Here is a 23,064-nt window from a genome sequence, read left to right on the forward strand (position 1 = left end):
CCATGCCTCTATCTTAGCAAAGGTCGGCCCTGCTAATACACCATCTCTTAATTATTTGCCCACATCTATAGAAATCAGGTTTACAGCCCATAGCAGTGGTTAACTATGGCCTTATCAAGTTGCTGCGAGCAGTAGGCAAGACTTTTTAATCCTACGTGACAAAGCTCATAGACTTTTTAATCCTATGTGACAAAGCTCCTCTGTTCTTTTTCCCATAGAAAAGTTATCCTGGATAATTCCTTAATGGGTTTCCCTCTCTGCCGCAGCACTGGAATTGTAATAGTGGCTACTCGGGACAATCTCTGAATCACTGCCAATGCCATCAGTGCCAATACACTGATAATGTTTGATCTATCAAAAACAATTGACATGACCAGGTTACCTGGCTTTTGAATCTTCAGAATTCTGAACTGAATGGAGCATTTTAAAATGCTTCACTTACCATCGCACAAAGACAGTTACTCTTGGCCACTTTCATCCTAATACTAGTGTCTATGGGGTCGTGCAGGGATTTGTTCTCTCTCCCTATTTCTTCAGTTTTTTGTTTAGGGACTATCTGCCCTGATTTCTCCATGGCCTCCAGATATTCTCCCATGGGACACCAACCTAATAGTTTTTTCGTCTGGATGTAGGTTGCTGCGATTACCTGAATCTGAGCCCTGCCTATTATATGTATTTGTAAAGCGAACTATCAATCCCAAGGGATTCCTAGCAATAAGCAGGTGTGTGCCTGGCTCCTTCTAGGGTATGCTGGTCAAGTGAAAAGCCAGGTCTTCAGCTTCTTGCGGTATTTAAGAAGAGAGAAGTAGACTCTGATGTGGAGTGGGAGGTCAATCCACACTTTAGTAGCAAGGTGAACAAACCCTCATCCTCGTGATCTGGCTCTGTGCATAAGTGGGATGGGTGCAAGTAGAAGTCTTGCGCAGGAGAGGTGCATGGGTGGTTGATGGAAGGTTGGTGGAGCCTATGCTCTATGGTACTTTTAATGTAGGCATGGACATGTTTGTGTATTTGGAGCCAGTCAAATTCCCTGACGTGTGATTTGAGATCAGTATGGGAGGTTGAAAATAAGTCTGGCTGCCGATTTCTGGATGGTTTATAGTCTTCTAGTGGGTTGCCTGGTGATCCTGGCTAAGGGGGCTCATCCAACTTGCTGGTGACTAGGGCATTAGTGGCAGTTTTAATTGAGTTGCTTGGGAGCCATTTGAAAATCGTCTGACAGCTTTTACTTGTGCGGTTATGTCCAGTTTGCTGTTGATGATTATTGTTGGATCTGGCCTTTTTTGCAGGCTTATCCCCAAACATTGCCTTTTGCCTCCTATTTTTCTGACCCTTTTTATGTTGACCTCAGAATTTTGGGCACTTTACCACTGCTGATTAGTGCTAAAGTGCATCTTCTCTGTGTACAGTGTATTGATGATTGGTAATCCATGATTGGCATATTTGTTTTTCTGGTAAGTCCCTAGTGAAGTGCACTGTGTACCCACACCCTGTAAATCAAATGCTACTGTTGAGCCTGCAGCACTGGTTTTGTCCCCCACACGAGTAGCCCTGTCAATTTCTCTCAGGATTGCTATTGCAATGTCTCTGAGTGCAGATTTCAACTACCATGTCAACCTAACAAATGAACCCACTTGCCAAGCCTAAACCTTCCCTTTTACTACGTGAAAGGCATCCCCTAAGGTATACCCAAACTACCCCTATTGGCAGGGTTCTGTGTATGTGAAAGGGAGGACATGTATTGATGTGTTTTACATGTCTCGATAGTGAAATACTGCCAAATTCATTTTCACTATTGCAAGGACTAGCTCTCCCATAGATTATCACTGGAGCTGTCTTGTACAATTTTAGAAGTGTGACCTTTAAATGGGAAAAGCTAGAGATTTGGACTTTGGGCACGCTGAGCTCAGAATTTGGAAACACATCTTTCAGTAAAGATGGTTTTTAAATTGTGTATTTAAAAATGTCACTTTTGGAAAGTGGGCATTTTCTTGCTTTACCATCCCGTGCCTCTGCCTGCCTGTAGAATCAACATCTGGTTTAGACTGACAGCTCGGTTGTTTGTGAATTCACTCTAGACAGTCACATAAAGCGAGTTGTGGTGTGCCCTGCATACCCTGATAGTCCATCACCGGGCTGATGGTCCTTCTTGAGCTAGAGTGGTGGGAGGAGTTTTCACATACACCTAAATTAGGCTATGCATGCATGCTCGCAATGATGTCTCCACCCACCTCGAGTGTGTCTGGAGCCAAGACCAGGTAGGACATGAACTTGTGCAATACAAAGACAATCCTTTAAACAATCCCAACTTCAAAGGCTAAAACTATTGAACCTAAAATCCCAGAGTTTTAGAACACTTCTGGATCAAGAGAAGACTCTGCCAAAAGGAAGAACTTGAGTGCTGTCAGAAGGAGTACTGCCCCTTTCTGTGTTGCTTTGCTGGGTTGGCCTGCAGTGGCTGCTTCTGTCTTGGAGAGGTCAAAGACTGGATTTTGCTTTGGTAGCCTGCTTAAGAAGATTCTCCAAGAACTTGTGTGTGCTTGCCTACTGTTAAGAAGTCTCAGGGGCATCAAATACTTCATCTGCAGCATCCCTGAGCTCCACTGCTGAGAGTTCAGACCTTCCAAATTGTGCCAATTCCAGTTCTCGGCCCATGGAGCTGGTTCTGCTGCTTTTGGACTTGAAAATCCATGCATCGTGCTCCCAGTGCCTGTTTTTCTGATGCAGCAGCACCATGTGGGAGAAATTTCCATGCACCACTACCTATGGCTGAAGAAATCGACTCAGCGCCTGTCTGCTCTGAAGAAACCACCTCAGCCCCAGTTCAGCGCACTGTGTCTCCGAAGTCCGAGACAATCACACTGACTCCAACACAGGCCCTGCTGTCCGGCTGAGAAGATCAATGCATTATTGGACAGTGGCTGAAGAAATCACTGCATCGACCTCCAGTACATCCAGATTCTCATGCATTGCAACTGTGCACCAAGTCTGCATCGACACTGGGCTTCAGTATGCAACCGACGTCACATGTCCGGAGAATCGACGCATTACCTACCCACGCAGTAAGAAGCTGACATATCACCTACTCTCACACTAAGGAACTGATGCATCACCTCCCCTGCGAAGCAGTAATGAACCAACGCATCACCTTCCCTGGGGGCAAGGAACCGACGCATCACTTTCCCTGTCTGTAAGGAACTGATGCATCCATTTGCTTTTCGGTGCCTAAGCTCCCCTGCGCCTGTTTTCATCTGGTCATTTTGACCCATCTCAGGTACTTTGTACAAAAAGTGGCGCATCCATAGTTTTATATGGACTGAACTGTTTTGGACCTTTTTAAAGTGATATCTTGATATGTGTATGGTGGATTGTTGTGATTTTGGTCTGGCTTGGTTTGGATAAAAATGTGGTATTTTTAGGTTTTGCCTGCACAGCACTTGCGCTGTGCTTATTAAATACAATAGATTTCACATATCTTAAAAGGGGCTTATCTTATCAGTTCCCAAGTCCAAAGTACTCATCCAAATCCGCTTTAGTGGACGGAACTTTTTTTCCTAAATTAAGGCTGCACAGCATGTACTGTTTACAGATACTTATCTTCCCTTGGCTGCATGCATTTACAATACTTATCTTCTACTAAAGCTATTCACACTATTTAAACCCCATTCACAGTCCAGACTTCAGGGACTGTTAAACTATAAGATAAGATCTCTTCCCCATGGGAAAAGACAGACCGTTTATAACAGTATGCAGGCATGCTTGCTTTTTTATTGCTTTGTTGTTTAAAGCAGATGCTTTAACCTTAGAACGTTTATGACATTTCCTATTCTTTCATCAGTACCTTTCTTTGCATTTTGTATGATCAATTTTACTATTATACAGGCAGTCACAATTGCAGTTAAAAAGGGCTCGCTTTAAATGGTGCAGCAGGTCCAGTGGCATCGAGGCCAACGGTTTATGACAACTTATGACGGTAAACACCAAATATATATCACACAGGCAGGGCACTTGGGTCAAGATGTTAATAGTGCAGCAGGTGCAGTGGTACCAGGACCAAAGGCTCCAGGCACCCCACTGAACACCTGGTATTGCTATATTTTACAACTAAATAGGCAGTCACAAGTGCAGTTATCTTTCAGGCATCAGGGTCATGATTTGGATGGTGCAGCAGGTGCAGTGGCACCGGGCCAAAAAGTTGTCAAAACTCCTCTAAACACCTAATATTGCTATAACTAAACAGGCAGTTACAATTGCAGTTACCTTGCCGTTAAATGGGCATAATTTGAATGGTGCAACAGGTGCAACAGGTGCAGTGGCACTGGGCCAAAAAGTTGTCAGAACTCTTCTGAACACCTAATATTGCTGTATTTTACTCCAGAGTTGCAGTTACCTAGCAGTTAAAAGAGTCGTGATTTGAATCGTGCAGTGGCACCAGGGCCAAAAGCTCTAGGGACCCCGCTGAAGTCAGAATATTGCTAAATGTTAATACTAAACAGACATCACAAGGGCACTTACCTGACAGATACTAGAGTCATGATTTCAATGGTGCTGCAGGTGCAGTGGTACTAGGGACAAAAGTTGTCAGAACTACTCTAAACACCAAATATTGCTATATTTAACTATTAAACAGGCAGTCACAAGTGCAGTTCCCTTGCAGGCACTAGGGTCATGATTTCAATGGTGCAACATGTGCAGTGACAGCAGGGCACAAAGCTCTAGGATTCCATCTAAACACCAAATATTGCAATATTTAACTACTAAACAGGCACAAGTGCAGTTATCTTAAAGGTAATAGGGACATGTTAGACCTGGTACCATTGGCGTGAGTCTCCATCTCATTTTTTCTGATTGCCTACTCTGTTTTTGATCTGTTTGCTGGTTTTAGATGTGTTTGGCACTGTGCCACTGCTATTCAGTGCCACAGTGCAAGTGCTTCCTATGGTAAATTGATGTATTGATTAGTGACTCCATGACTGTGTCATTTGATTTACTTATCAGACCCTAGTCTACTGCACCATGTGTGCCCAGGGCTTGTAAATCAAATGCTGCTGGTGGGCTTGCAGCACTGGTTGTGCCACCCACAGAAGCAGCTTGTAAAATGTGTCTCAAGCCTGCCATTACAGAGCCTGTGTGCAGTCTGTGACTGCCATGTCGACTTGGTAAGTGCACCCACTTTCCAGTCCCTAAACCTTCCCTTCTCTTCATATCAGACACCCCTAAGGTAGGCCCAAGAATAGGGTGCATTGTAAGTATAAGGTAGGACATGCCCTGGGTGTGTGTGTGGCATGTCCTAATAGTGAATACCAGCCGTTTTCGTTTTTTCACTATTGCAAGGCTACCTTTTCCCCATAGGCCAGAATGGGCAGTTTGATTATCACATCCTATAATCCTAACTGACCCAGGGAACATGGTAGACATTCGAGTTTAGTATGCCTGAACTCAGAATGAGAAAACACATATCTTAGTGAAGTTGGTTTTAACATTCTTTGTTTGAAAATACCACTTTTAGAAAGTAGGTATTTTCTTGTCCACCTGTCCAAGCCTGCCTCTGATAGGTTGTGTATTGTATGTCTGGTTTTGTGAGGGACAGGGGCTAGGGGACTGCAGGAGACAGGGTGAGTCAGCACAGGGCTGAATATAGAGACCTGCATGTAGATGGGTGGGAGGAGTTGCACCTGGGAACTGAATAGGGCTGTGCCTTCCCTCCACAATGCTGGCTCCACCTCCTGTGGTGCCTCTGATGTCCCTGGCCTACACTGTGAAAGGAAAGAAGGAGTCATGTAAACTGAGTGCTCCAGGAGTGACCAGAGCTGTTTAAGACTAGGCAGAGGCCTCTCTGTCTTCAGAGAACAAAGGGAAAATGAATATAAAAGAGGGGACCCAGAACCCAGAATTTTAGATCACTTCTGGAACAACAAGACAAACTTCTTCCAAGGAGAAGAACCAAAGGAAGCTGTAGGAGTTATACTGCTCCCCTGCCAGTGTGCGGTGTTGCTGGGTTGACCTACAGTGGTGTCTTCAGTGCCAAGGAGAGGAGAAGGAACTTTCAAAGGACTTTCATCATCTTGCAATGTATTACTCCAAGGGCTTGAACTTGTGCTTGCCTCCTGCTGAAGTCTCAGGGACAAACGACTTCACCACCAGCTCCCCTCACTGGGAGCTGGAAGCGCAACTCAACGAGAAGAAGCATGTTGCAGTCGCACCGGAGAAGCGTATCGCCGCCGTAAAGGTCGCCGCTGCATCACCAATGAAGCGTGTCTTGGTCAAAGCTGTTACCCGATGCATCACCAGAGAAGCGTGATGCCGCAGCAGAGGTTGCCGTTGCTTCACAGGAGAAGCGTGTCACCGGGCCTGTCGTGGCTCCCAAGTTACAGAGTCGCCGCATGGCCGCCGGGCATGCACGCATCGTCTACACGTCATCCCATCAAGGGTGCTATCTTATCGCACCGGATTGTCGCATCACATCGAGGCGCCATCTTGCCGCATCGCAACCGGGCCGCAGTACGAGAATCTACGCATCACCTCCTCTCTGGTAAGGATCAAGACGCATCCCCTACTATGAGCAAGAATTGAGGCTGCAAGCCTTTTTTTTATTTTGCGTTATGCATCCAGGTACTTTTGTGAGAACTTTGTCGCTTTTTACCATCAACTTGAACTAAGTTACTTCTACCATATTTAAGTCAATTTTGAGTACAGTATTGTGGATTTTTGTTGTTTGTGGTCTTGTGTTAAGTCTATATAAAGAATACCTATTTTTATAAAAACCTATGTGGTGTTCATCTGCAGTGTTTTCTCTGTATTACTGTATGTGTTCACAAACGCTTAACACACTGCCTCTGAGATAAGCCTGTCTTTCAAAAAAGTGTATTCTTCTAAGAAGCTTTGACACTAATAGTAACTCGCATACAAATGCAGTCACCTATAACTAGAGCTAACCAAAGATATTACACCACCTAGATTAAACATGAGCACACGCACTTTTCGGAGAAAGATCTAAAAATCTTTATTTAAAAGATGAAGCAACATGATATTGTAAGGAACATAATGCATTTTAAGGGCATGAACATGTAAAGCAAGGCCAGGTGAGTTTACTGCAATTGCAGTGATGGGCACTACAGCGTGTGTCACTAACTCCAAGGTAATGGCCTCAAAATAAGGTCAGAGTGGTCAATGGCACTTGCAGACAGTGGTTGGGCCAGGGTGCTGCAACTTACTCATGATATGAGCCTAGGACAAAATCTGGAGCCAGTAGCAAACATGAGGGTGTTCCATATTCCAGAGTTACTCTTCCGGCGCCAAAGAAGGAAGACTTTGTCACGTATCAAGGTGGCAAGCTTTGACCTTGGAGTTTACATGTAACTATTTGCAAATGAAATTTTGTGTATGCTTTGATGGTTTTAATTATTAACCGAATAAAGCTATTGTTGACTGACTGACCTTGGAGTTCATCTTCACTGTATGGAATTCTCAATTTTGATATTTATCCCCATGGCGTAATTGCTAACCGCTCCAAAAGCCTTGATGAAGTTCCACAAACTGTGATTTGGGAACAAAACTGTTTTTATGAACAATTATGGATTAAATGTAAATGTCCAGTAGTTGTAAAGCACAAACAATTACCTGAGGGTGTCAAGGCACTAGGGGCACTAGGGGCACTAGGGGCCGTCGGGAAGATGAAGCAAGTTATGGCCCAGAGTCACATGGTGCTGGGATGATCTGCCGCCAGGGAACGAAACGTAAGCCCCTGGGTTCAGGAGTCAGCTGCCCTGGCCACTGCGCCACACCTCTTCTTATGAAATAAAGCAAGAATTTGAAGAAAATTAAAAGGATTAGCTTTCTTCGGTGCACCTTTGTGTGTCCAATTTGCATTATAATCTGTAAACAGTGGCACCAAAGGGTGACAGGTGCTCGAGTGTGTACGATTGTTAAAAATACATTAGCAGTGTTACAGTGAAGTGCTATCCATTAAGTCTGTCACCCTGTTTCTTCTTTAGCTTGGGACCACAGCCAAATTACCTTGGTGTTACAGATTCAGAGCTCCCACAATTACATACATCTCTGATTCGTATACACAGAAGTGTTATACAATATATGTCTCGTAATTTACAAGGGGGTCTGGCTGAAGCCTTTCCACAACCACCAGGGCATGGTGGTGGTATGGTCATTAGTCCAGTCTTGGTTAATCCTGTGATGGGCAAGCGTCCTCAGAATAGGGATGATTTACTGTTTTGGCTAGCAGAAAAATGTGAGCAACTCGATGCTGCTTTTCCACACACTAGCCCTGTTGAGAAACACAGGATCCTGACGATAAGTTTACCGAAAGGTATAACTCCAGCTGTCACTGATTGCACCACCTGGGGGACAGTGTTTTTTGCAGTTTATTCCCTGTGCTTTGGCACCCCTCCATGACAGTTCTACGGACCATTCTAAAGAAGGTTCAGGATGAGCAGAAGCCTGGGTCAGCCCTGGAATTGGGAGTGAGATTAGTGGGTATGTTCCCTATAGTTACTAATAAGAATCTTGCCAACGTCAAATATGAGGCAGTTAGCTTACAAGTACGTCAACGCCTATCAGCTGTGGCGGACGTGGACAAGCAGCGGAAGTTGCCATCTATTATTGTGAATGTATATAAATCATTGGGCCGTAACAGTTTGGGAGTTAGCTCTTTTACACAGCCTCCTCTAAATAAGCCTTCTCCTGAGAAGGAGGGACATCTGGTCTTTCCTAAAAAGGCTTGGAATAAAAATCAGCGGCAGCAACAACAGAAGCAAGGGTCACGTGCTGGTTCACGTTTGGGTTCCCCGCCGCCTAACACTTCTGAGCGTAGATATCATTTTTGTGACTGATCTACTATTAAAACACCAGAGAGGTTCCAGGTTCCTGATCCTCTTTCTCCTCGTTACTTTCAGGAAACATTGAAACAACAATTCGGTGGCAGAGAGTGACAAGATCACAGACAAGGTGAAACCACACCACAGCGACGTGATCCACAGCGCCAGTTTATGTAAAAGCCAAACCAGAGGGACCACCTCCGTATCGTGCCCCATTTCAGAAGAAAACATTTGCAGCTTTAATAGCTAAGCATGCCTCAGATGGTGAGAACCCTGCTCCTTGATTGGACATGCGTGGTAACACTCCTAGACAGCGCATCAGAAGTTACCATAACGGGGGAGGCACTGCACCAATGTCTGGACGCGAAAGCAACTGACACGTTCATTACAGTGGAAACGGCAGACACACGAGTTGCACCTCCTGATAGTCTTAATGAGATAGGCCTCCAAATTGAAAGTGATATAAATTGCATGATTAACGTGGTCTTTTGGGACAACCTTACATCTCACTATGGTATTTTGTTGACGGAGGCTGATAGGCCTCCACCTTTTGTTTTAGCTTCTGGGGATGAGGACGTAATACACCCCAGTTTTTCATGTTATGTCTTGGAGGAGGCTAAACAAGCTTATGCGGCGGAATGGACGTTGGCCCTTGCGCCAGCTGTGCATCATAATCAGGTGGGCTGGGACAAGGATTTACCAGAACATGAAATCCCTTTACGATGTCTGCCACAGCCCCAACAACAATACCCAATCAAGCGTGAGTAAAATACTGACCCAATTGGAATATCAGGGTGTCATTGAACCCTGTGTTTCACCCATGAATAATCTTCTTTTTCCGATATCAAAACTGGACAGTTCACATCGTATAGTTTTAGATTACAGACATTTAAACAGTCAGGTTCGCACATTTGTAGTACAGAACACACACAGCTCTGTGTTAGTGAATAACATAGTTCACAAAAATACAAAACACTGGATATTTCCAATGGTTTTTATAGTCACAATTGGGCTCCTGAAACCCTTTACTTGGCAGCATTCACTTCGGCAATCAGGAAAGATTTACGCCCTTTCCTATAGGCTATAAGAATAGTCCCAGTGCTTTTGCGATGCGTATTGTGTCGCTTTTGCATGACATTGATCCTGATGCTTTCTCATAAGTCGATGATATCTATTTGACAGCTGATGAATTAATACCGCATTGTGTGCATGTGGATCGCATCATAATGAGTTTTTCTGACTTCAGTTACAAATTCTACTTCGCAAAATCTGCTTGGCGGTACTTTTTCTGGGATACAAACTGAATAAAGGTCGGGGATTGGCCCCCCACTTTTTGGGGAAACGTGCTCAATTGCAACCTCCATCTACATTGAAAAAATTGTAATCCTTGCTGGGATGTTTAAGTTTCGGGAGGACATGCATTCCTGATTATGTCCAGCGTATCAAACCACTTTACAAGTTGATACAACCCACTTTCTCGTCTTCCAGCTGGCATCCGGAACATACTGAAATTCTTCGGTCTTTGCAGTCTGATCTGCGTGCAACCAACTTCCTGTTGAGATGTGACAATTCGACAAACTTGATCATCAGAATAGTACCTAGGACTGTAGGTTTCACTTATTTAACCTTCAAAGAAGGTTAGACAGTAACTATACCTTACAAATCGCATATGTATACATCAGCGGAAATGCGCTTTTCCACAGTTGAAAAAATATTGACAGCTGTGCGGATGGCGATTCTGAAAGACCGCTCTCTTGTGCAGGGAAAATGCATTCTTATGGTCTCTTCTGTTCCTGCTTTGGAGACGGTGACAAAGTTGAGTGTTCCGAATTCTAAAGCTATTTAAATCCACGTTGGATTCAATGGGCAAGTTCCTTGACATCGGCTGATGGGATTTTTATCTTTGATCCCTCTTTGCAGACACAGGAGTTTTTACAATATGAACATGTTCATCCTCCTCCATTGCCTTTGCTTCCTCTTGATCAGAACAAATGTATCATCTATACAGACAGTTCTACTCAGCCAGCCTTTGGGTCTAAGCATGCTTATTAACAGTCTGCGCAGTAGTGGCAGGATAAATTGTTGATGGTGAGTTTAAATCTTCCATGGTGACTGTACGGCTCAATTGGCAGAGCTACCTGCTTTGATTTTAGCTCTAGAATTCGCTGATCCTGATGTACCCACTCTTGTAGTATGCGATTCCTTCTACTGTGCGCAGGCTTTCATTGACAATTTATCCTTTTGGTCTCAGAATGATTATCAAGGTTCTAAAGGTAGCGCAATAAAGCATAAAATGCTTTGGGTTCGAGTGGCCGCTCTTAAGGAACGTTTGCCACTTACACATGTTATTCATACTCTTGGCCATCAGTATGTGGGAGCACATGCTGTCGGTAATTCTTTGGCTGACGAGGCAGCCACATCTGCAGTTGCCACATGTTTAGTAGCAGCCAATACTAGGTCCGTGACTAAAATTGATAATGATATTCTTGTGGCTATTGCTGCGACAAAGGATGGGACAGAGTTATTTCCTGATCTAGTCCTGTTTTCAACTATTCAGTCCATTGGGGATCAGCTGATTCCCTACGAGGACTGCAGACTTCCATTGATCGTTGCAGCACATGAATCTGTGGCTTCTGCACACGCCAGAGTTTCTGCAACAGTTTCTATTTTGCAGCAATGTTTTTGGTGGCATGGCTTATGCAGACAGACTCGTAATTATGTACTCTCTTGTGACATGTGTCAGCAAATGAAGCCCGCTACTGTTACATGTCCACCTGATGCACAGCTTTGCATTTCAAATCAACCATTTGGTTGTATTTATCTTGATCACTGCGGTCCTTTGACATCAGACACTGCATATAAACATATTTTGGTTGTAGTGGATTTGTGCACTAGATTCCTTTGGGTTTAGCCGCAACGTAGTGCTGATGCTCGAAATGTCATTAAAGATTTGCATTTCTTTGTCAGGACTTATGCCTGTGGCACCTTCCATTCTGACCAAGGTCTGGCGTTTGCCGCTAAGGCTTACAAGGATGCATCGAAGTCTCTGGGGGTGCTGGTGCAGTTTTCGTCTCCATCCCGGCCTGAGGGCAATTCAGTAGTGGAGCGAATGAAAGGTGACTTAAAGTAATCTTTGACAGCTAGAGTCTTAGCTACTGGCAGAAGTTGGCTAACACATTTGTACGAAGTCCAACGTGCACCTAATAATCTCCCTAGAAGATCTCCGGGTGAGCGGACCCCATACAAAATGCTCTTTGGCATTAAAATGTTTGTTCCAGACTTTGATGGTCTAGACATAGTGGCAGCTGCCGCAACATTTGACATAGATAACTATGCTACTATGTTACAGGAACTTCAAAAGACCAGTGACACACTGGCTAAAGATCATTCGCCCTAGTCTACTGAATCAGCAGTGCTGATTCCCGTTACTGGCCGGCTTCCCAAAGTTGGTGATCTGGTCTAAGAAAACCTCTTATCTTGCACCTGTCCCAGTTCTTGTATTAAAGGGTACTTGTACAGTGATTTTGCCTCCTTTGTCTGGCTACAAGGAAAACCAATGTATTTCTATTGAACATGTCAAGCTACACCATATGGCCAATTCTGAATAGTGGGTCTACAAGCATTCCTCGTCTGGATGTTTCTTTGAGTCTGATAACTTCGCCTGCTTCACCGCTAAATACACAACTGGAAAGCGATGTGGAGACTCCGACCGATTTGTTGTTGGTTCCTCCATCAGCTTCAATCACGCATGAATATGCCTCTCCACCTGTTGAGCTTACAGTTGAACTGCCTAATACTGAAATCCGTTCCTCTTCTAATACAGAGCAACCCCCATTTTTTCACCTGGGTTCCAGTGGTTATTATATGGACAGACATAGGTTTTCCTCAACTTCTACTTCATCTTCAGCTTCTACTGAACAAGAGCCCCCAACTCGGATTTCCATTTTCATCTCCTAGTTTCGTAGAACTCCTTGAAAATATATCTGGATGGTGCTAACAAGGGTGTTTCTCTTTATGTGGATTGGTTTTGTGACAGTCTTTTTCCATCTAATAAATGGCCATTACTTCCCTGAATGCTCTGCAGCTCATCTGGCAGATGGCGTTTTGGCCCCACTCACTTCATCTCAGAAAATTATACAGGATCAAACATTTGTCAATATTTCAGCATTTTCAGTTAGTAATGGTATAGTTTGGGACAAAATTCCATTCAAAATATACGGTCCGACTGAGATAATTCAAATTCCATACGTGTTTCGTGTTTCTTCAGGTGATGTTGTCACACCAGGAAAACTTCAGACGACTGGGATGTCAATGCAGCCCATTCTGTTATCACATTTGAAATATTCTACTGCTTTTGAGACTGAAGATTTGTATTTAAATTCTGCAAACTATGCTAACTTATTCTGTTTTCAACATTATGGCCATCATTATTTACACAAAACAAATACTGTCAGACCTGTAGTGAATTATGCACATTGGGAACATTGTCCAACACCGTTTAAAGGGAGTTCACCGACACAGAAAAATAAGTTTGTATATTTTTCGGGATATAATCTTTCAGACCCAACATCGTATTATTACAAACTGAACACACAGTGACATGCACGATGCAACCATATTTATCTTGACCCAAACTAAATTGATATAGTCTTCTTCATTCATGATCGACCTGTTCCTGAAAGGGTATGATTACTAGATGGACCCATTGATTTGAAATCAATATGGGGTACAAAAGTTTGGCAGGTCCAGGGTACGGAGTCATTACATTGTGCATGTTTAATTCCATCACAGTTGATATTTTTGAATGGCACAGTACAACAGACTACATGTTTTGGTTTAGCTCCACTGAAAATTTTAATGCTCCCTCACTTCCGCAATTGACTGCCTACTGCGCATGGCCACACTACACAAATTATTAAATGGACGCCCTATATGAAATGGTTCTCAATGGTACTCTGAAATCCTCCAACAGTAATCAATTCGGCTGGTTGATGTGGCAAATAAGTCCAATGCGTATCAATTACCCTTTTCTAATGCTTCCACCTCTTTGACGCTCAGTAGACCGGACCCTCGCTTCCCTCAGTCACATACCGTTACTACATACTCAGTAGGTAAATTATGCCACAACGGTTGGGACACTCCACACTGTCATCTGTCAAACAACATTTGTCTTGTTTAAGTGGGGACATGGATTTGCCCGAATTCCTTTTAGGGCCAAAATCCCCTAAAAACATTGATTTTTGGAAATTGACCCAAATGGAAGCTGCTTTCAGCTTATGACAACTTAACCAGGATCATTTACGCAAAGTTCTTGATGTGGTTGATAATAGCATTAACACAAGGTCCTTCTCGTATTTACGCACTGGATAATATAATTTCATCTGTGATTGATATCGTCCAAAATGATGTATCTGTGTTATACCATGGTCAAAATCAGTTACGGTCTGTAATGCAGTTTGGTTGGACATTGCAAACATGGAAAAGTGGAAAGGTTCCATGGTATATTTGAATGTTTCTGTCTTATATTTACAATTTAATCTGACTGATAAACAATACAATACAAAACAATACATGGGGTTATATCATTACCAATTTCCCTGTTTCACTTCCCAGCATGCATGAAGCATTATCCAATTGGGAGGTACGAACCGCTTGGTAGTACTTTTCTTCATGAATTATGGTTGTTACACTATAAATTCCGCTGTCAACAGGATGACAAGGAAGTATTCCTTACAGAGGAGGACTGTAATTCTATTGCGGACATTCCTTAGCATGTAAACAAGTTACATTGCATGCCGCTTGCAACGTGTCAGCCCTTAATTTGGCCTGTTTTTAAAAGGGACTCCACGCTAACTTTACTTTCTAACGGTAGTTATATTATCCTGATTAACCATGATTGCTGCGGCCTACAGGCAGGCATCCCGTATATAGTAACTGTTTCACAACGAGTTACATGTTGCAGCAATGTTCTCTTTCCACCCCCACAGGGAGTTATTGATACTTTGCTCTGGCCTTCAATTCCAACTTTGAAGACAGACTTCAATAAGTTAAGCAGACTTAAAGCGCTTTTGTTTCAACAAGAAGTCGCTCTCACATCGGCGAAAGAGACCTTCGAATTGCAGGTGGCTAGAACCTCAAGTAAGATTCAGTCACTGCTGAATACAAATCTCCCACTCCGTTTTGGGGAGTTAATACACCAAATATTTAATCCGTCTCACACCGAAGGACTGGCTCATTTTTTCAAACTTGTGGGATGTGGCCTGGTGTCATCATTTCAGACTATATTTGGTGTCATATCTGCTTTTATTCATTCTATTTTTTTCCAGTGTCTTCGGTGAGTTTCCACTGGTGCTCTTGCTGATTGGCAGTGCACTGCTTCTTTTCTGCCTACTAGATAATGGCTGCCCGTCCTGTGGTTCAGTCCAGCCCTGTACAATTGCAGCTGTACCGTGAACGAACACAGCAGCTTTTTGGATGCTTGCCATTAGCCAGTGTGAGCATCAGTTATCAGCTCAACTTCCGCTACGCCTACTTCAACTGCATCCAACCTGTGTTCTACTATCGCCAGTGACCCTTCAATTGGGCCCTGGATACATGCCTGTCCAATACATCTCTCGTTGACCTGGAATATGAACTGTTGGTGGGTCCTCTGTTGCCCCACGACCACGAGTATTCCGGGGATACCCGGTTGATGTATGCGGCTACTCTTGGAGTTCTGGGTGGTTTGAATACCTGTGCTTCTGCGCAGTGCCTCTTACAGCAGAGTGTCATCGAATTTCACACAAGCTGCTCACTAATGCTCCTCAAAGCACAAGATTACGAGGAGCATGTCTGTTCATTCACATTGCTTGACTGGATAGCAATCCTCTTTGGAGGAAGGGATGCGGATGCCTATTTGAAACTGATCGCCTTGTACAGTACACGTGATCTTTTCACTTTCATCTGTGACATTTTATGTCGCAACTTCTAAAAGCTTTTTCCAGTCATTTTTACCTTTTTGTCTAACGTACCTAAAATAAAAAAATAAACATTTTGATTTTTAATTTGGCTTCTGGTAAAAAGCTTTGGCTCTGCGTACCTACATGTTCTCTTAGCATCAGTGCTACTGACCTGGCCAAGGGGAGGGTGTCACTTGGCCAGTGGGGACATTATCAACATCACTAAGTTATCATGAGCCTTTCAGACATGTTTTAACTGTGCACAAGTTACTAGCTGCTTTTATTTTGCAACAAGGCTGTCCGTGCCTTTTTACATGGGAACTGTTCGCTGTATTTGTTTTCTGCCTGTTCCTGGAATTTTATCTGAACATTGTGAGCAGCAAGGTCGATAAACAATGCCCCTTGTTGTCCGTTCTGGTCAGGCCCAGGCACTTAGACACAACATACCAATGCAGCTAGTGAGAGACTAGCATTTTGATATTACTGGGATGCACGCATGGAGAAGACACACTTGGATAGGGACCTTTACAGGGAGAAGAGTAATGCTGTTCCTATGATGTAGATCTACCATCTAACATATGGGGCTTGCTGACAAAGCCCAGTGATCTTCTGGTATATAAGTTAGGATGACCTGTCTTTTCTCTATTTTCTTTTCATTATGACATTTCCCTTCATGATATATGGCCTAGTTGTTATACTGACAATATTTGTATTATGTATTATGCATTTTTCTGCTTGTTGTGGCAGGTAAACTGCATTATACAGCACAATAGTTAAAAAAAATATCCTAAACTATTTTGTGTCTCTGTCAGACTTTATTGTGGACAAAAACAGGAGTACGAGGGAAAGGGTGTGCCTCATTACCGTGATTCCTGAGAGAGTCGAAAGGGTTGTGTTCTGGGGTATCTAATCATTTGCTTCTCTGTGAGTGTGTAGGAGAGCGAGACAGACACTATAGCTAGTTAGTCCTGGGCTCGTGGGCACGGAGGTGGTGGGAAGGCTTAGCCCCTATCCACGAGGTCCAATAATCTTTCGGATTGTTCTGTGTATGTGCAGAATCCCTGCAACAGTGGTGTTGACCTAAGTGTTAGGATCTTGTGATGTAATAACAGGAATGTGATGTGTGCAGGACAAAATGTAGAATACACGAAGAATTCCGAAGCAAATCAAATGTAACCAGTAGAGAACAATAAGAAAACACTTGTTTTGTGCAAATCGACAATCAGTTTATTATTGAATGGTCTTTTTTAAAAGTGTTGTTTTATATGTAGATGAAAATATTAACTGTATATGTCTCAATTTCTATATACCTTTGTAAAGCTCATGTTCTTTTCTCTTATGTTAGCTGAATTTGTAGGCCTGAATTGCACTTGCCCTAGAAGCCTCGCATTTGAATGAATAGTCTAATTCCATGGGCATGTTAGATTCTGTTCTTTCTCATGTTTATGTTGCAGGTGAAAGAAGCGCCCTTGCTCGTTATAATAATGTCTTTGTTTTAGGAGGTAGGCAAGGAGAGAAGAGGATACATTGGGAGCTAACGCTGATAAGGAGAACTGTTGTATTTTCTCATCGGAGAGGGCCTGGGAATCAAGGTCTTTGTGCTACTGTTTGGGAGTAATTGTCATCCCATGGAAAGCTACCTATGAGAATGTGGCCTGATCAGATGGCATGACTTGAAAGGAATCGTGAGAAGACACCTGAGATATTTGGAGTATTGTAAGTAGGGAAAGAGCCCCACTTCTTCTCTGCCTTTGGAGAGAGAGCATCTTGGAACAAGCTCTGTCTCAGGAGCTTTATGTTACTTGACCCAACTGAAGGGGAAAGGATTCTGAGGAAGACTCCACACGCTGACACCTTAACCATTCTTGCCCTGAAGAATGCTCAGTTGGAGTCACGATAGTGCTAGTGTATTGATAGATTAATGTTTTATTTTCATCAATCCTCGATGCAAGGAAATTGGATACCTGTTCCCTGATCTTTTGTATCCTGATTTTTGAAAAGTTGTCTTGTGCATGTTGCACTGCCTTAACCTTTTTAGTAGATTTGGCTTTGTATTGGTTCCAGTGTATTTCTACACCCTCATCCTGAGGGGTCTGTATGTCCAGTTGTTTTTGGCCTTGTAATATATTAACTAACCTCATTTAGTAGTCTGCAATATTTATGACTTTGAGCTCCTTTTACTACATTATCGAGGTATATTTGGTTTTATGAATACTGTAAATGTGCATAAAATCACTAATAAGCTGTATGGAGGTGTCTGGGATAAGGATAATGCTCATGTAAACAGTGTACATTTCACAGGCACAAGCACTTTATAAAAAGCTACTGTAATGGAGGGGCAGTGGGCTTGAGCTTGTGCTTACAAGGACTACCTTGTGTTTACTTTTGCTTGTTTAGAATACTGCACATATATTGTACATTCACTTTAATGAAGTTATTGGGTTTTGGCTGGTCAAAACATAGTTTGCTTTCATGTTATATTTACGTGATGAACATGCACTCCTGCGAGACAAATGGATTTCGTTTTACTATTTTATCCTTGAATCGAATGAATTCTATTGTATTATATATATACTTCTATGGTCATATTGGCGAAATAAAGTTTTCTGAACTGAATTGATTTCATTTTAGAAAATCATAAAAGCATATTACAAAACACATAAAAGCATCCATATAGATAAAATCCTAAAACCACATGTGCATAAAATATATTGCAGACTTCATATGCTAATAATAGTTGCAAATAAGAGAGAACCACTACTCATCGAGAACAGAGTTACAAGCTTTTAACATCTTTCTGCAATTGATCACAGCCCATAAAAAACTTGACATGACATTACCAATAAAGAGAGATGCTAAAGTTTGTAAAAACAGGTATGCAGGCCTACATTGTACAAAATTGCAGGACCTTAGCAGTGGTGTAATTAAATGACACCTCTGGTCTTAATAACATTTACAAAAGAATACAACATGTGAAGTGCTTTACGTTTAGAAGTCGTCACAGGGACAACTTACTAGAGGCGAAGACCAATCGTTAATGTGGGGAAAACTAGTGAAGCGATGAAATATGTCCATTCAGAATTGAGTTAGAGCGTACCGGTGTCTATCATTGTGTACAAATTGTTATATAAGGTTGAACGCAACCAACATCATTTGGTTTTTAAGTATGTTAGGCTTCAACAGTTCTGTGCACAACCTTAGGTCTCCAAACAGTGGCCTACATCCTGCCTTTAATTTACTTTGACTGATACGCACTAGGGAGTCTGGCTATTCAAAAATTCGAAGTGGCCGCGAATCCCCAGAGAGATTTTTCATAAATTTCAACCAAGGGATTTTGAGGGCAAAAGGGGATTTGAGACAGTCCCCAATGATGTCGCGATTAAGTCTAGGGTGCTCAGATATTCAAATCTTGTGCCAAAGTAGAATTAGCTGCATCCTAGCTGTCTGTTAAAAAAGATATCCCAAATTCAGCATGGCATATACCTGTAGACCTGCTACTGGGGACTGAGAGGAGGTGACTTTAAAAGGCATTTTCCACAAGTTGTAGGGCTTGACAATTGATATGCCCCATACTCCTGCCCCGTATATGGCAGTGGGCAAGCATTTAGCTTTGTAGATGGTTAACATCTCATTAGGGGGCTTCTTACCCACCTTTCTAGAAAAACTGCATAGGGCTGTCATATGTTTCATGAAATTGAGCTTTCTAGCATTGATGGCTTGTACCCATGTACCTTCCTTAACAGGTAGGGAAAGGTTGCAGCTGAGCAGATCTTGGTGTTGCCTATTGTTCTGTCGCTGCACTTCACTTCATAATAAACTTTTTACTCTGATTAACTCATAGTCCTAAATCTTGCATAAAAGTGATGAAATTAGTCAGGATGTGCTGCAGAGCCAATGGGGTACTGGCCATGAGCATGGCGTCATCAGCATAAAGAAGGGCCAGTTTCAGACGGTGACCAATTCAGGGGAGATCTCTGCAATTGCTTGCAAGCACCCTTATTATGTTCCTTATAGGTACCCTAATATAGGCTCATGTATTCACCTAACCTTTCACCTATATTCTCCCTACCATTACACTACATAACGGTTCTTAGTACTGACCTTTTACCTAGTTATGGTAATGTCCAAAGATGGCATGGGGTTTTCTCCGAGAAGCTTAAGCCTCATTCATTAAGCATGAGGATTCTTGGAATCATAGCAGGTCTATCATCTCCTGCATAAAAACTATGTACAAGGGCCATTCCTTCCATCATCCCACTACGACATGACACAGCGAGGTATATCTCCAGGGGTTAACACTTTGGGTATATATACACCACCTCTTGCTAAAGTAGACAGAGGAGAAAATGACTTCCATGCCGACACACTGATGCGAGACGCTGAGGCTCCTGCACGCAGACAGTCCAGTTCGCAGTGGTCTGACATCCCATGCGGGGTGTCCACCTCGAGACCAAGACTGGGTCCCACTGTCTCTCACTTTAGGTAATGGGGTTGACTTTATCGTAGAGGAATTCTTGGCTTCTGCACCCACATACATGCTAGGTACATCCAGTTAGGGACGCATCACAGGAGTATGCATTTTACTGTCATGTATTTTATATACTTGCCTGTATTCATTGTTTTAGCATGATAGTAGAAATCTACCATTCTTTTACTCTGTTAGTGCTTAGTATCATTTATATCTGTTACTGTCTAATGGTGGTTTCACTACACCTATTTTGCACAAGAATGACGCTGGTTCAATAAATGCTTATTGAGAAACGTCCCCACCGTTTATTCTGTGAAGTTCTCTGAGACAAAGTGGGCACGAGTGACTGAGTAAAGTGGCACTGTTTCCACGATTCTGAGGGATCACGGTTGTCATGTTCAATAGTTGCCAAGAACTATTCTCTCCCTGGTAAGTGGGGTTTCTAGTGGCACTGTGGGCTAGCTGGTATACAGGCTGACATATCCGGTAGGGGTGTCCAGAATCAGTCTGACTCCAATCCTACAGTATATGTGGTCTAAATGGGCAGATCCTATATTGGTTTATAGGAACTACACGATACCCTACCCAGCTTGTTAATAAACAATGTGAACAGGAATGGTGCGAGCACACAGCCCAGTCTGACCCCCCTCTCTATGATAATAGTTTGGGTGCATTTTCCCTTGACACCATACATGACTCTGGCCCTGCTCCCTGCGTAGCTCCCTGAAAAAACTGAATAGATGGATGCACACCAAGATCAGTCATAATGGACCACAGTTTAGGATGGCTAACCCAGTCAAATGCAGAAGATAGGTTAAAAAAAAAGGCTAAAAGCATGTTACCACATCTGACCCGGGTGTACTTTCTGATTAACAGATAACACGTTAGTCCCTGTTTAATCAGCCCTAACCCAGACCGAAAACCAGATTGTAAATCTGAAAGAACTTTGATTCTGCCCATTCCTGGAGTCTATTCAGAATGTGTCCAACTACCTTTACCAGCAAACCTAGTTAAGGGATAGAACGATAGCAGGCAGGGTTTGTGGCAATCACCCTTTTTATAAATGGGACAATGAGTGACTGACTAGGTTTGCAGAAAACCAGCTCTGCAGCATGCATCTAAGACCAAAGTCAATAGGGGGCCCCATAGTGGAAGATTAGCTTTAAAAAGATCCACGGAGATACCATTGGCACCCGGTGCTTTCCCCTCCTTACTCACATTTAAGGCCCTGTTCAGATCAATGAGAGGCTGGTGATACTATGAGGAGACACATCAGCCAGCTGAACTTGTAAAGAGGGCCTTAGTTCTGAACCCTCCCCTTCCATAGTCTTTGAATAAATAGTGGAGAAGTAAGCTATCTCTTCGGCCTCGGGAGTAGCAATCTCCAAATGAGGGTTGTCTTCTGCTCTGCTAAAAGGTGGACTTAATTACACCTGAACACTGTGGTATCATTACTAAGGCTTGCATCGTGCAGAGTATCCCAAGCTTCTTTCTTCATTTCTTTCTTTCATCGCTGAATAGCTAGCTTGTATTTCCGTATGGTCACCTGTACATCTTGTTACATCAAAGCAATTTCCACAAAGCTTCCTTTAATCTCCTGGGAGCGTTTGGGCATGAAGAATTGAGCCACCATTTTCTCTCAGACGTTGAACACCACCCAGTGCCAGCCCGGCCAGCCTTAATCCCTTTCATTATAGATAGAAAAGCTTCAATAACTATGTTAGAGTCAGCCGTATCATCTAAGCAAGACTCAAATGCATTTTTATGGGTTATAATTAAATGTTCTAAAAATCTACTGGGCTCAACTTGATTCCACCTTAAGGAATATTCATTTAGCCAGGTCATCTCGATGTTATCAACTATATGAGATGAATGTTATTCCGACCAATTGCTATGGTGACTGGTGTTAAGTAAGGGCGGGCATCAAATTCCGTTCTGCTTGCAGAATTTGCGATATTTCGGCATTTTTGTTTTCCGCGGAGAACGCGGAGATGTCACAATTTCCACGATCCGTGGCGTAGCGGAGATTTTTGCCATGTTCGCGCTTTAAAAATGTGTTCTTGCGCGTGCGGTCGACTTACCGGGATCCCTGCATTCACTGCAGAGTTTTCCGATCTGTTCGCGTGCGCCACGAGATGTTGGTAGCTGGTCGCGCTATCCTGCAAGAGTTTGCGATCACAAACACGTCATTCGCAGTGCCATTGGACACCGCGAGATGTCTGCCATCGCAAACACGTCATTCACCACCGCGAGTGTGAGCGTGCGATCACGAACACGTCATTTGGACACGCCATCCGGCGGAAGTGTGGTGAACCTCGCAATTCCCAACACGCAAAATTTTCAATCTGGAGAAGAATAATATCTCGAGCAGCATAAAACCTTCTGTAAATGATGATTTGGATGAAAAAAACTCCTCAGATTGACATTTGGCTGTACTTTTTTGTGCAAGGAGTTCTTTTAAAAAAAATAAAATTTGGGGGGGGAGGGGGAGAAAGTGCCACAGAGTCTCCAACTTCCTGTTCCTGACCAGCAGGCTCCTCCCAGTGCCTTGTTCATCTCCTGTTCAGTCTGCCTTTGGATTTTGAGCTGGAAGGATCACTCTTTGTATCTGCTGCATCATTACCCTATGATGTGAGGACTTTTGAATTTGATATTTTACAAGTAAGTTGGTGTTGTTGTTTGTTTGATTGGGGCATTGCAGTTGCTGCAACTACAAATTTGTTTTTTTTTATTGTTGTGGGTAGCCAGTAGGCCCAGAGCTAATCATGGGTGGGTGCATGATGAAGCAACTGTTCCTTTGGTGTGTGTTGAATTTATTTTAAACATC

The sequence above is a fragment of the Triturus cristatus genome, chromosome 2_2 (assembly GCF_964204655.1).
Source record: "Triturus cristatus chromosome 2_2, aTriCri1.1, whole genome shotgun sequence".
Lineage (NCBI taxonomy): Eukaryota > Metazoa > Chordata > Amphibia > Caudata > Salamandridae > Triturus > Triturus cristatus.